At 44.9% G+C, this 21,599-nt stretch overlaps 1 protein-coding gene across 8 annotated transcripts in view; it reads right to left on the bottom strand.

Annotated features, from left to right (window-relative positions):
• The window catches only part of plekha7b (pleckstrin homology domain containing A7b), a 652,966-nt gene that overhangs the window by 359,810 nt on the left and 271,557 nt on the right, over window positions 1-21,599 (bottom strand). Inside the window, exon 1 of one of the 8 annotated variants that reach the window (XM_086007869.1) lies at window positions 6,792-6,939. The exons of the other annotated variants lie outside the window; for them this stretch is intronic. The gene's annotated coding sequence lies outside the window, so the exon portion shown is untranslated. Of the gene's footprint in view, window positions 1-6,791; window positions 6,940-21,599 lie in introns of those variants that run through there. 8 annotated transcript variants of the gene reach the window in all.

The following is a 21,599-nucleotide window of genomic DNA, read 5'->3' as shown; positions in this document are numbered from 1 at the left end:
TGGGTCGAGGCATATCCAACCACAGACAATAAAGCCTCTACTGTTGTTAAGGTATTGCTGAGAGAGATCATACCGCGGTATGGTATTCCAACTCGGTTAAGTTCTGACAACGGTCCTCACTTCACTGCCCAAGTGAACAAGGAACTTTGTACCCAGTTGAACATTCATCAGCAATTGCATTGTGCTTATCGACCACAGGCTGCAGGACTTGTCGAAAGAACCAATCAGACTCTGAAGAACAAAATTGCTAAACTGGTAGCCGAAACCGGCTCCACTTGGTTGAAATTGCTTCCTGTGGCTCTCTTTCAGATCCGCACCACACCAGCGGGTAAAGCACGACTTACACCTGCTGAGATTATCTATGGTAGACCACTCAAGACTCCCTGGAACCAAAATGCTACTACAACGGTGCATTTTCACCATATGACTGAAGAAATGACGACCTGTGTCTTGGCTCTTACTAAGGTTTTGCGCGGGCTGCATTCACGGGTCCGTGCTGCATATGGTGAACTTCCTGACTTATCTGGTTCTCTAAAAATTGAACCAGGTTCGTATGTGATGGTTAAGAACTGGACTCGTAAAAGTCTGGATCCCAGGTGGGACGGTCCCTATCAAGTCTTACTAACAACCCTGACTGCAGCTAAGGTCGAGGGAAGAAGCGCATGGGTGCACTTCCACCACTGTAAATTGATTGGAGAAACCAATCAAAAAGGGGGGGAGATAATCAGTAAATCAGTACAGTATATAGTAGATTTTACGAACAATCATTAATTTTATTTTGATTGATCAGCCATTGATAGGAGACTACAGAACTCGTGCTCGGCCTTGATAGAGGTGACTGCAGTTTTACGAGGTCTGGTGTTGCGTTTGGATTGTTTTGGCCTGCTGAAATCCTACTCTTATTATACTTATTATACGATTTTAAAATATTAAAACTTAAAATTAAAAATTAAGTTTTTAACTTTTGATCTTGTGCAAGCACTTTGTTTTCCAGATTAATAGTTAATAAGTAGCATTGATTGATCACCAAGAATCAAGATGAGGACTTTATTACTGCTTCTCAGCGTTATCCTGCTCGCGGGCGGGGCGTTCAATCGACTGAAGAAATGTGCCGAAGAGATATTCTCCAGTGCAAATACAAGAATCTTAAAGCTTTCGGATCCTGGAACGTGACTAAATGGGACTTCTGTAATGGACTATTAAAAAAGGAAATCATCAGAAGAAGAAATTGAATTACTAAATATAGAGGGTGAAGCGAGTGAGATGGTAAAGGAGCAAGTTGAGAAGGAATTAATGGAGGAGGAGTATAATAGACTCAATAAGATAGAGATGGACCAGTAGGATGAAGCCCAGAATCACTGGGTATCTTAGATGGTTATCATGGAATGATAAAAGGGGGGAATGAGGATATAGAATGCAAAAATAGGGTAACAACTCGCTTCGCATGGCCAAGGACCCGGTCAATCTAAAATGGAGGATCCCGTCAGCCTAAAATGGTGGTGAAATGTCGACATCGCTGAGTCACTTGCATATTGTAAGAATTGATCACGTTAACCTTGTAACTAGCTTAAGAGCAGTCAGGCCGCAGTCATGTGATGGATTGTCAAGAAAGTGTATAAGTATTTGACCTTTTTGCTTTGTAACTTACTTGCTCTGGTTTAACCTGTCGGGACTCTTCTGGAGTCCGGACTGTGCTGTATCAGAGTAAGTCTCCCGGGATGACGGAATAAAAACTGTTGAACTCAACCAGTATTCGACTCAGTGTTTGTACTGAACCAGATTGAGGACCAAAAGAATCCGTTTCAACAAGGTGGGCAGAAAAGTGGCAAATGGGATTCAATCCAGAAAAATGTGAGGTAATGCATTTGGGGAGGGCTAACAAGACAAGGGAATACACAATGGCCCAGAAATTTGGGTCGGGGGCTTCCCGCGTGTGTAAGCCCCCGACCTGCACTTACCTTGCGCGCCGGCCGTTGAGCTGTGAGCCCCCGTGGAATTCTGATCCTGGGCCTGCTCCAACTGCCGGCGCGCAGTGCTTGCGTATCCCAGGGGCGCAGTTAGTTCGATGCGTCCCCTGGGATCACGTGGGCCATGGGGAGCCAATCGGGGCAGGGAATGCTCCATTCATAAGTTTGACAGGAAGTGCTGTCAAAACTTAAAACACTACAGGCCCCAAAACACAAGCTTCAAATAAATGTTTTAAAAATCACATTTTTTACATAAACTATAAATTACATGAATTAACTTTTAAACAATAATTTAAATTTTTGAATTTTTTTAAAATTTTCTAACAGGGCTAAAAAATAAACTTACCTTTCTTTAAAGTATTTAAAAATAATAAACCTGTGGAAAACATGTTTTAATTTTAATTAATTCACCACTTACCTTGTAAAAAGCAGGCCATACGCCTGCTTTTTAAATGTGTAACTTCTGGAGACTTACCCTCCCAGGAAAACCTGCAAAAAAAACGCAAGTTCGATGCACACGTGCAGCCACTCCTCCCACGCGTTTGACCTCTTAACCCCTACTTTCAAGGGAACGGAAGTGTCAGTTTCCCGCGCATGCGCAGTGCATGCAGGAAACCGGCACTTCCATTGGGCCTACGGGTGAGTACCCCGTGCGGACTCACCCATGGAGACCCGAAGTTCTGGGCCATTGAATAAATAGCAGGATACTAAGTATAGTGGAACAGAGGGAACTTGGTGTGCCTGAAGTCAGCAGGACAGGTAGATAAAGGTGGTTAAGGCATACGGGATACTTTCCATTATTAGCCGAGGCATAGAATATAAGAGCAGGGAGGTTATGCTTGAACTGTACAAAACACTAGTTAGGCCACAGCTAGAGTACTGTGTACAGTTCTGGTCACCACATTACAGGAAATATATAATTGCACTAGAGAGGGTACAGAGGAGATTTACGAGGATGTTGCCGGGACTGGAGAATTTTAGCTATGAGGAAAGATTGAATCGGCTGGGTTTTTTTTCTCTGGAACAGAAGAGGCTTTGGGGAGACTGGATTACGGTGTATAAAATTATGAGGGGCCTAGATAGAGTGGATAGAAAGGACCTATTTTCCTGAGCAGAGAGGGCAATAACCAGGAGGCATAGATTTAAAGTAATTGGTAGAAGGATTAGAGGGGAGTTGAGGAGAACTTATTTCACCCAGAGGGTGGTGGGGGTCTGGACCTCACTGCCTGAAAGGGTGGTAGAGGCAGAAATGCTCATCACATTTAAAAAGTACTTGGATATGCACTTGAAGTGCCGTAAACTGCAAGGCTACAGACCAAGAGCTGGAAAGTGGGATTCGGCTGGATAGCTCGGCTGGCACAGACACGGTGGATTGAATGGCCTCCTTCTGTGCCATAAAGTTCTATGATTCTATTTATTGTGTCTTTAACTAGCCAAGGAGTGGTAAGAATGCACTACCACACGGAGTAGTTGAGGTGAATAGCAGAGATGCCTTTAAGGGGAAGCTAGATAAGCACGTGAGGGAGAAAGGAATAGAAGGATACGCTGATAAGATTATATGAAGAGGAGTGGGAGGAGGCTCGTGTGGAGCATAAATGCCGTCACAGACCAGTTGGGCCAAATGGCCTGTTTCTGTGCTGTAGACTCTACTTTCGCCTCTGAATGGCATTTTCTACTGTCCAGAATTTCTATAATGAACTCAACTCAATGGGACAATCTAGTAATTTAAATACCCTTTCACCAGTTGCCGTGGCTGGTTTATATTTCCATAACTGACACTCGCCTTCAAAAATAATTGTCTAATATGGCCTGGAAATTCCTGAGAGCGCGGAATCGGAAGGTGCACCCAAAATTACGCCCATTTCCACACCCATTCTGCCAATGTCAATTTCATTAGCAGACAAGTGGCAGATGGAATTTAATAGAGAGAAGTGTGAGGTGATGCATTTTGGACTTGTTTTCATTAGAGCAAAGAAGGTTGAGGGATGATTTGATAGAGGTGTACAAGATTATGACTGTTTTGGATAGACTAGACGGGGAAAGGCTGTTCCCACTAGTTGATGGTACAAGGACGAGGGGACACAGATTTAAGGTTTTGGGCAAGAGATACAGGGGGGTTGTGAGGAAAAACTTTTTTACACAGCGAGTGGTGATGACCTGGAACTCACTGCCGATGGAAGTGGTAGAAATGGAGACACTCAATGTTTTCAAGAGGAGACTGGATAGGCATTTGAGGGAAATGAACTTGCAAGGCTACAGGGATAGAGCAGGGGAATGTGACTGACTGGATTGCTCCACAGCGAGCCGGCACGGACTCAATGGGCCGAATGGCCTTCTTCTGTGCCGTTATGACTCTCTGACTCTATAAATTGGCCATAATGTCTAACTGAGAAGAGGGCATTAGTTTATGGCCATTTAAAAAAAAGGCAACAAATTGCATAATATTAAATGAAAAGGTTCGTACATAGATGGGTTCCGCCAAGATGACTCAGCTCCCAACCTCATTACAGCCTTGGTCCAAACATGAACAAAGAAGCTGAATTCCACAGGCGAGGTGAGAGTGACTGCCCTCGACATCAAGGCAGCATTTGACCGAGTGTGGCATCAAGGAGCCTGAGTAAAGCTGGTCAATGGGAATCAGGGGGAAAACTCCCCACTGGCTGCAGTCACCGAGCACAAAGGAAGATGGTTGTGGTGATTGAAGGTCAATCATCACAGCCCAGGACATCGCTGCAGGAGTTCCTCAGGGCAGTGTCCTGGGCCCAACCATCTTCAGCTGCTTCATCAATGACCTTCCCTCCATCATAAGGTCAGAAATGGGGATGTTCGCTGATGACTGCAGTGTTCAGTGCCATTCACAACTGCTCAGATAATGATGCAGTCCATGCCCGCATGCAACAAGACCTGGACAACATTCAGGCTTGGGCTGGTAATTGGCAGGTAACATTTGCGCGACACAAGCGCCAGGCAATGATTATCTCCAACAAGCGAGAGTCCAACCACCTCCCCTCGACATTCAGTAGCATTACCATCGCCGAATCCCCCATCAACAACATCCTGGGGTCGCCATTGACCAGAAACATAACTGGCCCAGCCACATAAATACTGTGGCAACAAGAGCAGGTCAGAGGCTAGGTATTCTGCGGCGAGTGTCTCACCTCCTGACTCCCCAAAGCCTTTCCACCATCTACAAGGCACAAGTAAGGAGTGTGATGGAATACTCTCCACTTGCCTGGATGAGTGCAGCTTCAACAACACACAAAAAACTCGACACCATCCAGGACAAAGCAACCCACTTGATTGGCACCCCAGCCACCACCTTAAACATTCACTCCCTCCACCCGCAACTCGCCAAGGCTGCTTCGGCAGCACTTCCGAAACCCGCAACCTCTTCCACCTAGAAGGACAAGGGCAGCAGGCGCATGGGAACACCACCACCTCCAAGTTCCCCTCCAAGTCACACAGCATCCCGACTTAAAAGTATATCACCGATCCTTCATCGTCGCTGGGTCAAAATCCTGAAACTCCCTACCTAACAGCACTGTGGGAGTACCTTCACCACACGGACTGCAGCAGTTCAAGGTGGTGGCTCACCACCACCTTCTCGAGGGCAATTAGGGATGGGCAATAAGTGCTGGCTTTGCCAGCGATGCCCACATCCCATAAATGAATAAAAAAAGACATTTTATCACTTGAAGCAGGCTGGTAGTATAAAATCACTGATTTGGTTTAAAACTCCAATAATACTTGCTCGATGCTACACCCTGTACACTGAGCTGCAAATAATTAAGTCTGATGTGGCCTTAAATGGTCTTCTTTAAAAAATGGGTATAGGATAGTTTTCACAGAGCCTGAACTGGGTATGCCAGTCACACTGGCAGTGGCTGAATCTTGTTTCAGAGGCTAGTGAAGGATAAGCATTCCATCAGCAGCACTCAAAGCAAATGCAGTAGAGCTTTAATAATGCACTGATTGTCAGTCACAGCACTGACACTCACTCAACGGTGATGTAAATCGGCAGCTTTACACAAACGAATTTCATAAGACAACTTATTCAGCAGCTAGCCAAAAAATTAACCCCGGATTTATATTTATTTAATATTCCAATGGCCTAAAGGACATTTTTTTTTTTAAACACACAAATATTCAGATAATCAGACTGAGGTGCTACTGTAGAACTCCAAAACTAGGTAAATCTATTGACTGTTGACCGTGACACATTTTTCCAGTCTTATTTTATACGTTATTTATTCATGTCAGCATTGGGTTCCGGATGCAGTTTTGTAAGAACAACCATCATGTATTGCTCTCCACTTCAACATTCCACTTCGGGAACCATTTTCCATTTGCTTGCCCAGCTCTGCCACGAATAGAGACCCACAGAGCAAGTCTGCGGCTTGGGATCCCCAGGTTTACTTTGCTGCAGTGACAGAATTACAGACCCACATTTTCATGTGTCTGCAATGCTGTTGGTTCTTGTGGCCTCGGCTTGTTTACACTACAGTGTGAATGTGATGCAGGGAACCTGCACATCTGCACTCCTGTAGTATAAATTCACATTAAGTTGAAGCACAAGGAAAAGTAACTTGGTGGTGGTTCCCACGTCCCTGTCCTTCGTGGTCGAGATCCTGTCAAAGTAAGCTTGGTGAATTGCTGCAACAGTAGCAAAGTACAAGTGATAGTGAAGGCTGGAATTTAAACCTAGGCTTTCGAACGGCATCATCTTAACAGAACAAAAGCAAAAGTTAGGTTAATCAAAAACTCAGTAATCAGACACTTAGCTTTTCATAAAATTACCCACAGAAAGGGGAAAAGGAGATCTACCTTCCAGACTCAAAGAACCGGGAGTTCTTTGTACAACACAGAGAAGATACTCAATCCCCAGTCACAGGGAGATGAAGTTTTAAAACCACCCTCTTCTGAATCCACGTTGTTTTGAAACCACCAAATCATTTTCACATGAAACTTACTTGAGCAATCTTACTCCCACAAAGGTGCACTCCCTTATAGGTCATCAGACATAAATAGTATCAGCCCATCAGAACACGCCCCTGCCAGGAATTTCTATTAACTCGACTGCCACAACCAAAGAAACTGAACAAAAGCCAGAGAACATCCCACACAAAAACAAGCACATAGTAATGTGCACTTTTGACGGACTAAATCAAAACAATTAAACATCCCAACTCTTTACAAACATTAAAAAACAAATCCAATGTAGACCATGTAACTTTCACTACTTAAATGATCCTACAATATTTAAAGTGTATTTCTTTCAAATACTGGGCACTAAGCATAAAAACAGCTATCATTTTGGCTTAAACTTTAGTTCCAAGCAGACGATAAGCAGAAACAGGAAGAGGGAAGAGCCACTTTTATATAAATCTGTGAGTAACTAGTAATTAAATGAATGGGATTCCATACAGATCAAGAAGGCCCGATGCCCGATGTTTGATCCCTGTTCTGTGCCGAGTTGGCTGATTTCAGCCACAATGGAATTAAGGGGATCCATAGACCTCAGCAGCCTTGGAGTCGGAAGTGGAAAATCAGCTAGTTTCCCGGTCCTGATCATTCTCCAGTGGTCTTTGCCAAAGGTGCATGTCTGTGGATGTCCACACGTGCAACTTGCATTTATATAGCATCTTTAAGATAGAAAAATGTCTTCAGGAACTTTCTTGGTTTTCAGAATGCCTCCAAATGCCAAGCCAAAGACGACTATGGGGGCGATTTTGCCAGCCCTGGGGAGGCGGGTATGCAGGCGGGACTGCCGGGAAAATGGCAAAATTTTGGGGCAGGTGGCAAACCCGCCCCCAACCTGCCTCCATGCCATCTTCCCAGGAGGCGGGTAGCCATCCCGTGCCAGGTCCCATCTCCTTGGGAGGCGGGAAGGGATTAAAGCCTATTAACAGGTAGTTAACAGGATTATCCCCTTTTTGCCCTCACAAGTGCGGGCTTCCCGAAGGCTCCAAAACCCGCTGGCTCAGCGAGGCGAGTACTGGGTCTGCGGGGGTCAGGGGGTGCAAAAGTGTGGTGTGAAGGTAAGTGATGGATGCAAGAGTGTAGAGGTAGTATCTGAGGTAAGTGCTAAGTGTTTTTAAAAGTGTACTTACCTTTGTTTCTTCCTGCAGGCTTCAGTCGGTTTCTATGCGGAGAGTCTCGGACCTCCGTGTTGCATATGAGAGATGGCCGTTGCATTCTTAGATGCAACAAACATCTCATTTCTGTAAAAGAAAGAAGGTTGATGAGGTCTTGCATACAAGACCTCATCAAACTGCAGAGATCGCCACTGTTTGACACCTTCACAGAGCTGTCAAACAATGACAATTCATGTGTCAAAAATGTTTGACAGATGAAATGTCATACGTTGACGTGCTCTGCAACTGGCTTTCCCTTGACTGGCCTGCTAAGGCCGTTGGGCAGGCTTAACAAGGTCAATCAGGGAAAATGGCATGGATTGGCCATAAATCGATGGAGGCGGGACGTCAGCCCGACAGGCTGCAGCCCCACCTCCAATGCGCCCAATATTAGATGGGGTGAAAAAAAGTTTGCGCATAGGTAGGTTTTAGGATGGCCTTAAAGGAAGAGAAAGCAATGAAGAGACAGATGGGTTTAGGGAGGGAATTCTAGAGCACTAGGCCTAGATGTCTGAAAGCACATCTGCTAATGGTGGGATGAAGGGAGAGGGGATGCATCAAAGACTAGAATCAGAAGAATAAAGATTTTGAGGGGGTAGGTGATAGTGAGACACAATGTTACAGAGATGAGAGGGTTCAGGCCACAGTGATTTAAGCAAAATTATGAAAATGTCTAAGTTGAGGCATTGGTGTCCAGGAGCTGATTTTGGTCAGTGAGGACAGGGCTGGTGGTAAGCAGGACTTGGTACAGGTTCAGACAAACTGAAGTTTATGGAGGGTGGTGAATCATAGGTTGACCATGAGAACATTGTTTTGAATAAAATCTGGATGTGGCAAAAGTATACTTTAGGATGCCAGTGGCATCTCCTGACTGACAGCCCACCTCGCACCCTCCGTAAAGTTGAGCTCATTCAAGACTCTGCTGCCCACATCCTAACTCACACCAAGTGCCGTTCGTCCATCACCCTGTGCTCGCTGACCTACATTGGCTCCTGGTCAAGCAACGCCTCAATTTTAAAATTCTCATCCTGGTATTCAAATCCCTCCATGGCCTCACCCCCTCCCAATCACTGTAACCTCCTCCAGCCTTGCAACCCTCCGAGATCTCTTCACTCCTCCAATTCTGGCCTATTTTTAAATCGCTTCCACCATTGGTGGTCATGCCTTCAACTGCCTCGGCCCCAAGCTCTGGAATTCCCACCCTAAACCTCTCCGCCTCTCTATCTTTCTCCTCCTTTAAGACACTCCTTAAAATTTACCTCTTTGACCAAGCTTTTGGTCACCTGTCCTAAAAGCTCCTTATATGGCTAGGCGGTGTCAAATTTTGTTTGAGAATGCTCCTCTGAAAGGCCTTGGGATGTTTTACTATGCTAAAAGTGCTATATAAATGCAAGCTGCTGTTGTTGATTGACTGTGGTCGGGGCGGGTGACGCTACGGAGATGGAAGTAGGCTGTGATGGAGAGTATATGGGGTAGGAAGCTCAGCTCAGTGTCAAACAGGATGGCTAAGTTGCCAACAGTCTGGTTCAGACTGGAAACAATGGCCAGGGAGAGGGATGGGATGGAGTCAATAGTGAGGGTACAGAGATCGTGCCAGAGGATGAAGAGGATAGCTTCTATCTTCCTAATGTTTAGCTGGTGAAAATTTCAGTTCATTGAAGACTGGATGTCAGACAAATGGTCTGCAGAAATTTACAGATCTGACAGTGAGTACAGTATTGATCATCACTGCTCAGTCCTGTACAGCATTGCTTATTGCAAACAAATTCTACTTCAAAATAATTCGAAGGAACACTTTAAGCATAATAATCAATCAACAGGAAGAGATGGGATTTGCTTTACTAACAATGAGTGATTGCACATATTTAATGTGGTGGCCATTGTCTAGAAAACAGCTCTGTGTAGGTCAGTCTGTAATAGCTAAAATTACTTGGTAATGATACAGCATCCATGCAAGAGAGACCACAAACACCTGGGCCCCGTAATGATGATACTCTGTCTTGCACCGACCATATTAATTAGATATTTCAAGTCACAAGTCTAGTCCTGTCAGCTTCGTCAAATCTCTTGCAATGAAGGGGTTAAAACATTCTAAAATTCACAATGTGACCATTGCTAATAAATACTAGTTAGGACATGCACAAATTTCACAAGACATAATTTGCTCTTCAATGTATTTAACCTTGAGCGTAAATGCCAGTCAATCGTTAAGCACGACAGTCTTTACACACACCTGTCTTGTACTTGATAGAAAGCATGTGCCACCTGAGGTAACAGAGTTGAAAATCCAAATCTTCCCAACATCCTGCCCCAGTCTCGGTGCCACTCAAAGCAAAGGAAAAAGCTTTCAGTTTTCCAATGTCACACAATCCCAACGGCAACACAATCTCAAAAGTCAGGACCCATTTTCTCTGCTACAAACAAAAGGTGCATTCCTCACAGAGTCCTCAAGAAATCTTTCACGTGCTCTTCTCCTGCATTGCTATGGAAGGCTGAAGGAGAAACCCACTGCCTTACAACAGCAGTCGTGCCTTGTCTGGCAGCCTGCCAGTACCTGCTACGAAGTACTGCGAACACTGCAAATCCCTTCCATCAGCTAATGAAGATGGAGACGGCTGGTATAAATACATTTTTTTTTGTTAGCCATGGGAGAAGCTCCCTCAAAGGATAGCTTTATTTTTATCTTCTTTAATGCAAAGTATGCAATACACACATACAATCTGCAACAATTCTACAGTTTGAAGTCACTGAATACTGCTACAGCCTTTTGAGATTAAGCTAATATTTCACATCAAACTGGTGAAGCCAGTTTGACACATACAAAGGAAGCAGCCCTTAGGCTTATCTGAATAGTGCACCTTATACTTCCAAAAGCTAGACTTTTACAAGTTTAGACGAATATAGTATGTCTTTCCATTATATCGCTCTGTTGTAAGTGGGGACTAAGCTGCGCGCACTGTTACTTTCATCTCATAACAGGATAGAAAACAATTTGTCACTTCGGCTCGAGTGTCAACAATAATATTTCTGCTAATTAGACAAAATATGTAATTATGATGCATCACTAAACAAAGTCTGCAGATTAGTTCACGCTTGAGGTAGTTCCGTTTGCCTTTGATAAGTATCCATTCTCTCCCCCACCCCCTTTCCCTACATTGGAAGACAAGAAAAAAAATATATTTTCAAGATTTTCTTCGAAATAAAACATCCTCTGAGGCCATGGCATCAATTGTGTTAGACAGGGTAAACAAACTGCTCCCTGGCCTCTGCCAACACTGCCCTGTGCCTCCACCAGCAAGTGGGGGACAGCAGCCCAGAGAGGATTCTGCCCATCTTTCCTTCCCACTCAGCTTATCATTTTTAACCCTTTCTTTTCTTAAAAATACCCTGGTGGAATATGATCTACAGGCCGTACAGTCTCTTGCCCAAGTGGCCATTGTTCACATACAAACCAAAAGAGTGAAACTGAGGTTTCCCAGCTGTTTGGAAGGCCTCCACGTGTTTCTTGCCATTTATACTGTCTCAACACTGAACTAAGGGCTGTCTGGTTTTTTTGTAGCCAGTGCATGTGCAAGTGATCAGAGCAGTGTGCACAGATCCAAGAGAAGGAGACTGCCCGCAACCCATTGCGGTGGCAGGCCACTGAGATCGGCTATGTCAAAACTCCACTGTTTTTTTTTAATGGGACTCCCTGCAGGCCAGCAGCCAGTCTACAATATGATAAGGACTCTGAGCTGAAGTCACAAATTTGGTTGGGTTCAGGGCAGCATCTCCATGATGTGTGAAACTCCCAACCCCCTGGAGATACATCCCATTCAAAGAAGGCATTGCAGAAAGGCTAGGCCAGAGTATCAGCAGGCTATTCAACAGTTGGGCATCTGAGCTAATGTCCAAACATACACTTTCCAGCAGAAGTCACTCAATAATGACCACAAGTGGAAGTCCTGTTAGACTTTTTCCCCTTCCTAGCACCAGGGGACTGTGGGAAACTGTAGCGTGTCTATTATAAAAATAGTAAATGCTGGAAATGCTCAGCAGGTCAAGCAGCATCTGTGGAGAGAGAAACAGAGTTAATGGTTCAGGTTGGTGGCCTTTCATCAGAAGTGGAAAAAGTTAGAGCTAACAGTTTTTAAGTACAAAATCAATGTTAGGGGAGGGGGGAAGGAAGGAAAGAACAAGTAGAAGATCAGCGAGCTCAGCACATAGCAAGGAAGAATTGAACATGGGACTTGCTGGTCAGTGTGGCTCAGTGTAACACCAGGCAGTGCATTTGAGCGATCAGTGAGCCTAGTGGGATCGGATTTTAAACAACTAGTGAACGTGAAGTTACAACAGGTTATTCAGTCAGGTATAATCATTTAAAGTTCACATCTAGTTAGAGCACACATAATCTCTATTCTTGTTATTTCATTTTGGAAACTTTTCAAAAAATACTTCAATATATTGCTACTCAATAAAAACATTTTTAAATTAAATATTAACTATTCCCACAACAGAAATTAACAGTCGACAACAAATTGACTGCAAAATACATAGTGGTTAATTCAATTGTTCAAATTCAGCAATTGCTAGTAGTTCTCAGTCAGGCCACTGGATGGAGCTTCACAATACAGCCAGCAACAGGAGATTTTCAACATGCGCCCAAAACAGGCACAAAGTGGGTGAGGTGACCACGTCATTTGCCCAATGGTGTCAATGCAACGCACAAACCATTTTCAGGTTTGTGCCTCACTTAAATTTGATGGGCACATTGTCAGCGCTGGCGGCATGTGCCTCTTAAAGGGGAAGTGCAGTGTTCATTGTGGAGCTGAGCTGAAGCCCGTTTCTGTACTGAACGGCAAAAAATATCAACTGGGAGAGAGCCCCAATTCTGTGATGATGCCCTGAAGCTTTCAGTGGAGGAGGTTAGCAGGAGGAAGAATATCCTCTTCCCATTGGATAATAAAGGGTGCCCCACCACACTGCCAGGCAAGGATGGTCCAAAGTGACTTGAGTGTGTGAATGCCAGAAGTTTAGTCTCTCAGACTTGGAAACAGTGCAGAAAGAAGTTCAATGACCTGGCTGCTAAACAAAGGCTCCCATTGAGTTTTTGTCGCCATAATAGGCATCAAGGGGTATGGGGAGAGAGGGGGAATGTGGTATTGAGAGAGGATCAGCCATGATCATATTGAATGGTAGAGCAGGCTCTAAAGGCCGAATGGCCTACTCCTGCTCCTGTTGTCTATGTTTCTAGGTCATTGTCAGCACAGCCCTGCATCACATTACTGTAACGCCACAAATTAAAATCTTGACCTTCTCACTTCACATTCCTCTCATCCAATCATTCTAACAGCCTTCAGTGGTCCTCCTCCTGCTGACACTGCCAAACTCTGCCACTGCTTTCACTATTAATACCCTCTCTAGCACACACCTGATGGTGGTTCTTAGCACAAGACAAACTATTCCATCCTCACACACAGATGTTCACAACTCTTCAGTACACCACTCACCAACACATTCTAATTCCTGTTGCCAGACAAACTTGCACACAATGCCAGGGAGAAGACTCGCACCCGAGGGCTGAGTCCATTGCTTCAAATGCTGATATCTGCTGAAGAAGCTGCAATGGATATCTTGGGCAGAGGGAGAGCCAGAGCAGATGCAGGTGGCAAGGCAGGAGGAAATGTGGCAGTTTACTTGGCCCAATAACCATCCATTTGTCATCACTTAACTATCCCCCTCACTGAATCTGCATCACATTCTGGTGCTGCATTGACCACTCTTTTTCAATGACAGATCATTGTCTCTAGCTGCTAACCATGTTCTCTATCCTCCCTTTCCAAGTCCTGCTGAAGTTCCCAGCTCATTGGCATTAGAGGGGGAGGAGGGAGAATCTACAACTGAAGAGGCACCATTACTCACTCTTAGCCTCGTAAGCACCATCTCAGAAATTGGCAGCAATGTGATCTATAGATAGCGACTTACAGGGGTTAGCACTGGGTGATGCACCGAGCACAAGTGTGCAGGAGCAAGGGCAGAAGGAGAGGATGGCTCAAGACACCGCTCTCCGGAGGGCAATTTGAGTCCTAGCCCTGCTTTAGAGGGCAGAGATGATGGCTTCCAAGGCCCAGCTTTTAAAAGACGAATATTAGCTGCGTAGCAAGAATTGCCAAGTGCAGTGCAGTGCCTGTTGGAGGAGCCATGCAACATGGTAGACAATGTGGAGAAGTCTACTTCTAGCTTGTGTGTAGCACTCACGCATGATTTTGAGCCACTGCAGTCAAACATGGAGCTTATGGTGACCTCTATGCAGACTGCAGTTGGGCCCACTATCCAGGAATTTCTGGCACCAGTGGTAGCATCTCAGGAATGCATATGCTGAGGACTTGCAAGCTCTGTGCTCCACTCTATTTCCTGCAGCTCACTAAACGTGAAGGAAAGCATGGATAGGGGTTTCCAAGATATTGAAGTACTCCTACACTCTGCTGTCCCTCACTCAGATCAGTAGGATTGCTGAGGCATATGTAATTGACAGTGGCACCAAGGGAAAGGTGCATGCTATCCTCTCTTAGAATGACAGCACACCTTCTTCCTCGCTGTGCCCACATCCAGTGCCAGTCCTGGTGCCACAAAGCCAGCTGGGCCAGACTGTTCCAGCAAAGCAGAGGTGCCACACTCTGCAGAGCCGAGCTCCTCAAGATCACCAACCACGGCCATCTCGAGTCCCCTCATTGATGGCCCAGCAACCTTCCACCTCCCAAGCTGAAGCTACCCGAGAAGCACCTTGTAGGAGCACTGGAATAGGTAGAAAAGCTCTCAAGACTGTAGTGATCAATAACATGTCATTCTGTGGTAGACACTAGGTGGAGCAGTAGAGCTGTGTAGAGCTGTATGTATAAGACTACACTACCCAGCTGTATATATATTAAGACTACATTACCCATGAGGCTAGGCTACCCAGGGGGCAGCAGTCAAGATGGAAGCCTCTACAAGATGCTGTACAAGTCCACATGTGCTCAATAAAAGTAGCTAGCAAAAGCTAGCTGTGTTCATAATAAGAATGTCTATTTATTAATGAACATAAAGACAGGCACCGAGGGTTGCACCAGGGTGATCAGTAGTTTACTGAAGTTATAAAGACCACTGTGAATTACATTCTTTTTTCTAAATTCTTCTTGTGCAGTGTTTACGAACATAACATAAGAAATAGGAGCAGTAGGCGGCCATTTGGTTTGTTTGGTGAGTGTTTGCACATATGACACTGGTCATTTGGTCCACACACTGGAACAGTCTTCTGGCCAGGAGTCAACACCTTTGTAATGGGAGAAATTAGTGGGATAATGTAGGAATAAAGAACTAGTCAAATTGGAATGAGATTCAGCTGGGCTTTCTCACCAAATTTACGCCATTAAAGATGTAAATTTAGTGTGAAAGCAAAACTGTAGCAATAACACAAATGGAATGTGTGGCCCAGAAGTTCTGTAATCCAAGCTAAGAATAGATACACAAGATCAAGCAGATTGACATGCCTCTGTGGTACCAAGCCTGTTCTGTGTTGGATTAGTTGCCCCAGGGGAGGTCACAATTAGCAGTGGCACAGCTTGGAGGGGAGTTGTATGCCAGAAAAGAAGAAATCAGATCAACCCTTTCCTGAGCATCATCTAGTGGCTCCCACTGGAAAACTCTCATCTGTGGACAACAGAAGAGATCAGGCTTGGGCTCAACTGTGATCTTTGCCACCCCTGAGGACCCAACCATTAGTCAAAAGAGCCTGCTAATGCTCACCATCTAGACTCACAAATGAAGAATGGCAAGTTAGCAAGGTACTGGAAGGATCCTGCCAGCACCTGTAGACCAGTAGTCAGTGCCTTCAGGAGAGAGGCAAGAAAACTGGAGGGGGGGAAAAAAAGTGCGACAGTAGCACCATCAATAAGACAAAAAAGAGAGACAATTCTAACAACACTGCAAGAATAGTAGTTACCTGTAGGAAATGGTTCAAGTGTTGACAAACACATTTACCACATGATTAAAAAAAAATTATAAAGACAACTGACCTCTTCACTTCATTTCTAACAGGCTCACCCCTATCTATCTCGTTTCCAGGGAAATAGAAATTGCTATTATCACCTGCTACCATGCCAACTTGGTGAAAAATTCAATGCATGCATTCATGAAAAAGAAAATAATCATAGTTCATGAACGAATCAATACATATGCATCACAAAAGCTAAAAATAAACTCCCATTAGCCATGCTGCAGAAACAAGTGTTTTAACAATACTATTGCAAGACCCATTTCTTACAAGGAAAGTATACTGCCACAAAAGAAGAATTAACCCCAATTTTGCTTATCCCCATTAAATCCTCCATTGGTACCAGCCTCTTTCTTCTAGCTGGGTATATTTAGAATGTACTGTGGCAAGGTGTCTGGGCTGGGAGTTTCACTACTGCTATCATTAGTGTTTCTCCCACCACCCTACTTGGGACACACAGGATAGATTTGGCTCGGTTAACTTTCCATTCTTGCTCCCTACCCAACCAAGGTCGCAGTGCTCCAGCAAGTACTGAATTTAGTGACCCAACTGAGATCTTTCAAAATTCACCGATCAAAGGCGACCATGTCGAGTGACCCTCAATGCTTCGATTTGAGCACCGTCCCTTTTAACAAGCTACTGGGTCAGAACACAACACTTTTTTTTTGAGGGGGGGAAAAGGGTGAACAAGCTTTTGTTCTCATCAAGTACAAAAAGGGTATTCACATTGACAAATGGAACACTTGGTTGATGACTCACCTAAAACTGCTACTACTACCACAACTAGTGACAAACCGCAATCACCCTCGTGATTACGGAGATCAAAATGCTCTCCAGACGTTTAACCCAAGTTTGGAAGGACAAAATGGATAACTGCACCAGTGGTTTTATCACTGTTTGAGTAAACAGAATATGGGAATGTCACACACCAAACATAACACATTATTGAAATTCTGATGGAACAATATCTACCTTTTATTGAGGTTGGCCAGAAATTCTACACATGCACCATTACAACAAATTGCCATGGACCTATTTTTATTAGCGACAGACAGAGCCAAAACATTCTGGTTTCACCCCTGAAAGTGTTGGTCACAGCATTTATTGTGTTAGCTACGATTCTCTGGTTTACTGAGTGGGGTAAGGTTAAAACCAGTATCTCGTTAAATCAAAGGTTTAGAAACATCCATCTCTTATTCTCCTAGGGTCTGGCATCAAGTTACTTAACATGTGGTATATTGGGCAGCACGGTGGCATAGTGATTAGCACTGTTGCCTCACAGCGCCAGGGACCCGGGTTCGAATCCGGCCTCGGGTGACTGTCTGTGGAGTTTGCACATTCTCCCAGTGTTTGCGTGGGTTTTCTCCGGGTGCTCCGGTTTCCTCCCACAGTCCAAAGATGTGCGGGTTAGGTTGATTGGCTATGATAAATTGACCCTTAGTGTTAGGGGGATTAAATACGTAGGGTTACGGGGATAGGGTGGGATATGTGTTGATGTAGGGGTTACGGGGATCGGGTGGGATATGTGTCGGTGCAGGCTCGATGGGCCGAAATGGCCTCTATCTGCACTGTGGGGTTTCTGTGATTCTGTGATATATTGGAACAGATCATGTATCTAACTTCAGCAGGGCAAAGGTAAAGATGGATGCACAACAATAATCTTTTGAGTCACATCACTTAATCATTTTCTGTTGATTGAAGTTTGGATCATGCTCTGTGATGCATATGGAGCATTCCAGCAAGAACAGTGAAACTGGATATGATAAGCAGGATATTTAAATGCAACAATATGGATAACAAATGTACATTCAAAACCATGGTGGTAACAGTCTCCAGCTCTGTTTGGCTGCATGGTTGCATATCGTAAACAGAGAACCCAAGTGTTATTTGCAGTGGTTTATTAGTCTTTTTTCGTACTTTAGTAAAATGTAGAGTGTGATACTCAAGACTTCCAGATGAGGGAGATCCCAGGCTTAAGCCCTGGTTTGGTCTGAGTTAGCTGATTTCACCCAGGGTAAAATGGTACTATTGGCTTTGGTGTCCCTAGGCTAAGGAGAGACAGAGACAGAGACAGAGAGAGAGAGAGAGAGAGAGAGAGAAAACTCAACCATGGTTCCCACTCCTGCTCACTACAAGTGAGCTTGCTGGAGTAAGTGCATGGCTGGATGTCAGCAGACTACAGGATCTGGCTTGGATGTGATACACCCCCAGTTGAACTGCCTGCTGGCACTTGCAATTTTGGTCACACATGAAGAATGGCTCCTGTTGCAGGTGCTGGAGGGCAGCCCAATATGATTCAGTACCTATAGGAAAGAGGAAGGTAGAAAACTGGACGGACAAGTTTTCAATGAGGGATACATTTTCCTAGCCCACTGGTGCAGACTCAAATGATTTAGGTTTATATACCTTTTTTCACTTCTCCTTCATTCCACACTCCTCCAAGTCCTCGGGCCAGGCCAATTCTGCTCTTGAGCCAGGTACTGTTTTACAAGGGTGTGATCGAAGGACTGATGAACTACCCTCAGATTCTCCATTCCTCCCATCACAACATGGCTGAAATTGAGAACCTGCAAGTAGATATGAACCTACATCCGAACATGCTGTGTTATCTGGCCCCAGTATTAGACTGTCAGTTCCACACCACTCTTTGGTCAGGCCTGCAATCTTTGTATGTGTACATGCACAGAGCTCCACTCAGGGGAGTCTACAGTTACAATTCAAGCCCTTTTACTATGCGAAAAAGTTAGCTTCCATAGTTCCTATGAAAGAACGTTTGGCCTTATGCACAATGACACCTTCGATCATTCAGGTATTCATCATAAACAATACAGCCTACCCACAGTGTACACTAAATCTCTCAGAACCAATGAAAACCACCTTGCTACCAGACCACACAGTTTAGGCTTAAAAACTACTAATCTGTGTTTATTTAGGAAAATTACATGGAAGAGTGAATCAAGATAAACAACACTACTTTACACCGTCTGCTACAAATCCATACAAGTTCTAAAATGTTTTCCACAGTAACTTCAGAACATGAATCCATGATACAAAGCTTTGCATCAGAAATGAACCTAATGATGCTCCTACCAACCCCAGTCTTGTAAAGCTGCACAGAAAAATAGAAGAACTGTTATTAATTGCCTGTCTAATTCTGCTTTAATGACCATCCTAGTATAAAGGAAGATTAAGGTATTCTTCCCAATTAATCAGAAATGGTTGACTTTAAACTACTTTTTGCACTGGCAGGCCAAAGACAGAAGAGAATCCACAAGTGTGAACAACTTTAACCAATAGAGATGCAACAAATTGAGATTTAAGTTAATTAGATTCAAGTCTTAGACAGCTTATATATTTGCCTGTTATGACTCAGAAATCAGTTTTATGTTTAACAATGCAGTTAGAAAGGACCAATTTAAAAATGTCATTAATATACAATGCACCCAGGAGTGATGTTTAGCATACTTTGCCTGCTGGCTCTCAATATGCTCTAAATCACAGCAGCCATGGCTTCCACTGTAAACAGTTCTAGGCTAAGCTACAATTCATAGAAAAAGATAAAATATAGAATTTCTTAGGAATTGAAACTAAAAGACCTCACCGATCCATCATATCCATACACTGCTGAATTTTTAATATTAGCAGACAGCCAACAGGACTGTTGACTCTTTGCTGGTTAGATCACCTGGCAACGATAGCAATACAGCGTTCCGGTCCGTCGCTGTTGGGGTTGTCCATGAGGGTCCTGACGTTCCAGGTCCCAAACTTCATTTTAAAGGGTGGAAGATGCCTGTGCGTGAATTCTTTTAACATGGGGTGGCCGTTGCACACCAGCTACCACACAAGCTTGACAGAGCAAGGTCTTGGTCCAATGGCAAGGAGATCCAAGATGATTGGAGACCAGGCTCTGCTACATTGGCCTAGCACACACACACTATCCTCCTCCCTGCAGGCCCACCGTCAACCATATGGGATTACGTAGTGTCCTCCTCAAATTCGGATGCCCTCAAAAGTTTGTCACCATCCTCCGCCTGCTTCACAGTGACATGCAAGCAGTGATCCTGATCAACGGACCCACCACAGACCCAATTCACGTATGGACCGGGGTCAAGCAAGGCTGTGTCATCGCACCACCACTCTTCTCGATCTTCCTGGCTGCAATGCTCCATTTCACCCTCAGTAAGCTCCCCGCTGGAGTGAAGCTAATCTACAGAACAAATGGGAAACTGTTCAACCTCCATCGCCTACCGTCCAGATCCAAGGTCGTCCCATCCTCTGTCATCGAATTACAGTATGCAGACGACGCTTGCATCTGTGCACACTGAGGCCGAACTCTAAACCATCGTCAACACCTTCACCAAAGTGTACGAGAGCATGGGCCTTATACTAAACATCCGTAAGATAAAAGGTCCTCTACCAGCCTGCCCCCGCCACACAGTACTGCTCCCAGATTATCAAACTCCATGACGAGGGCTTGGACAACGTGGACCACATCCCTATCTTGGAAGCCTACCGTCAACAAGGGCAGATGTCGATGACAAAATCAAACACCGCCTTCAGTATGCTAGTGCAGCCTTCAGTTGCCTGAGGAAGAGAGTGTTTGAAGAACAGGGTCTCAAACCCAGCACCAAGCTCATTGTCTACAGAGCAGTAGTGATACCTGCCCTCCTGTATGCTTCAGAGACATGGACCATGTACAACAGGCACCTCAAAGCACTGGAGAGGTGCCACCAATGCTGCCTCCGCAAGATCCTGCAAATCCATTGGCAGGATAGGCGCACCAACGTCAGTGTTCTCGCTCAGGCCAACGTCCCCAGCATCGAAGCTTTGACCACGCTCGATCAGCTCCAATGGATCGGCCACATCCACATGCCCAATAAGAGACTCCCAAAACAAGCGCTCTACTCCGAGCTCCGACACGGCAAGAGAGCCCCAGGTGGGCAGAGGAAATGTTTCAAGGACATCCTCAAAGCCTCCTTCAAAAAGTGCAACATCCCCACTTACACCTTGGAATCCCTGGCCCAAGACCGCACAAAGTGGAGGAGAAGCACCCAGGAAGGCACCGAACACCTTGAGTCTCGTCGCCGGGAACAAGCGGAAGCCAAGCGCAAACAGCGGAAGGAGCGCATGTCTACTCAAGCACCCCATCCACCCGCCCCTTCAACCACCGTCTGCCCCACCTGTGACAGAGACTGTAGGTCCCACATTGGACTCATCAGCTACCCGAGAACTCATTTTTAGTGTGGGAGCAAGTCATCCTCGGTTCCGAGGGGCTGCCCAAGAGATCACCTGGAACCTTTTCAACATCACTTTTCACTGGTTTCAGTTACACTCCAGCTAGTCTGAAGGTGAAGTAAAGTGAGACAACCTCATTATATTTAACCATGGTGTGGAGATGCCGGAGTTGGACTGGGGTGGACAAATGTAAGAAGTCACACAACACCAGGTTATAGTCCAACAGCTTTATTTGAAATCACAAGCTTTCGG

This window comes from Somniosus microcephalus, chromosome 15 (genome assembly GCF_052327205.1).
Source record: "Somniosus microcephalus isolate GS21.2 chromosome 15, FLI_Smic_1.0, whole genome shotgun sequence".
Classification (NCBI taxonomy): domain Eukaryota; kingdom Metazoa; phylum Chordata; class Chondrichthyes; order Squaliformes; family Somniosidae; genus Somniosus; species Somniosus microcephalus.
The sequence above is the reverse complement of the archived record's forward strand: the minus strand, read 5'-3'. Positions and strand labels throughout refer to the sequence as shown.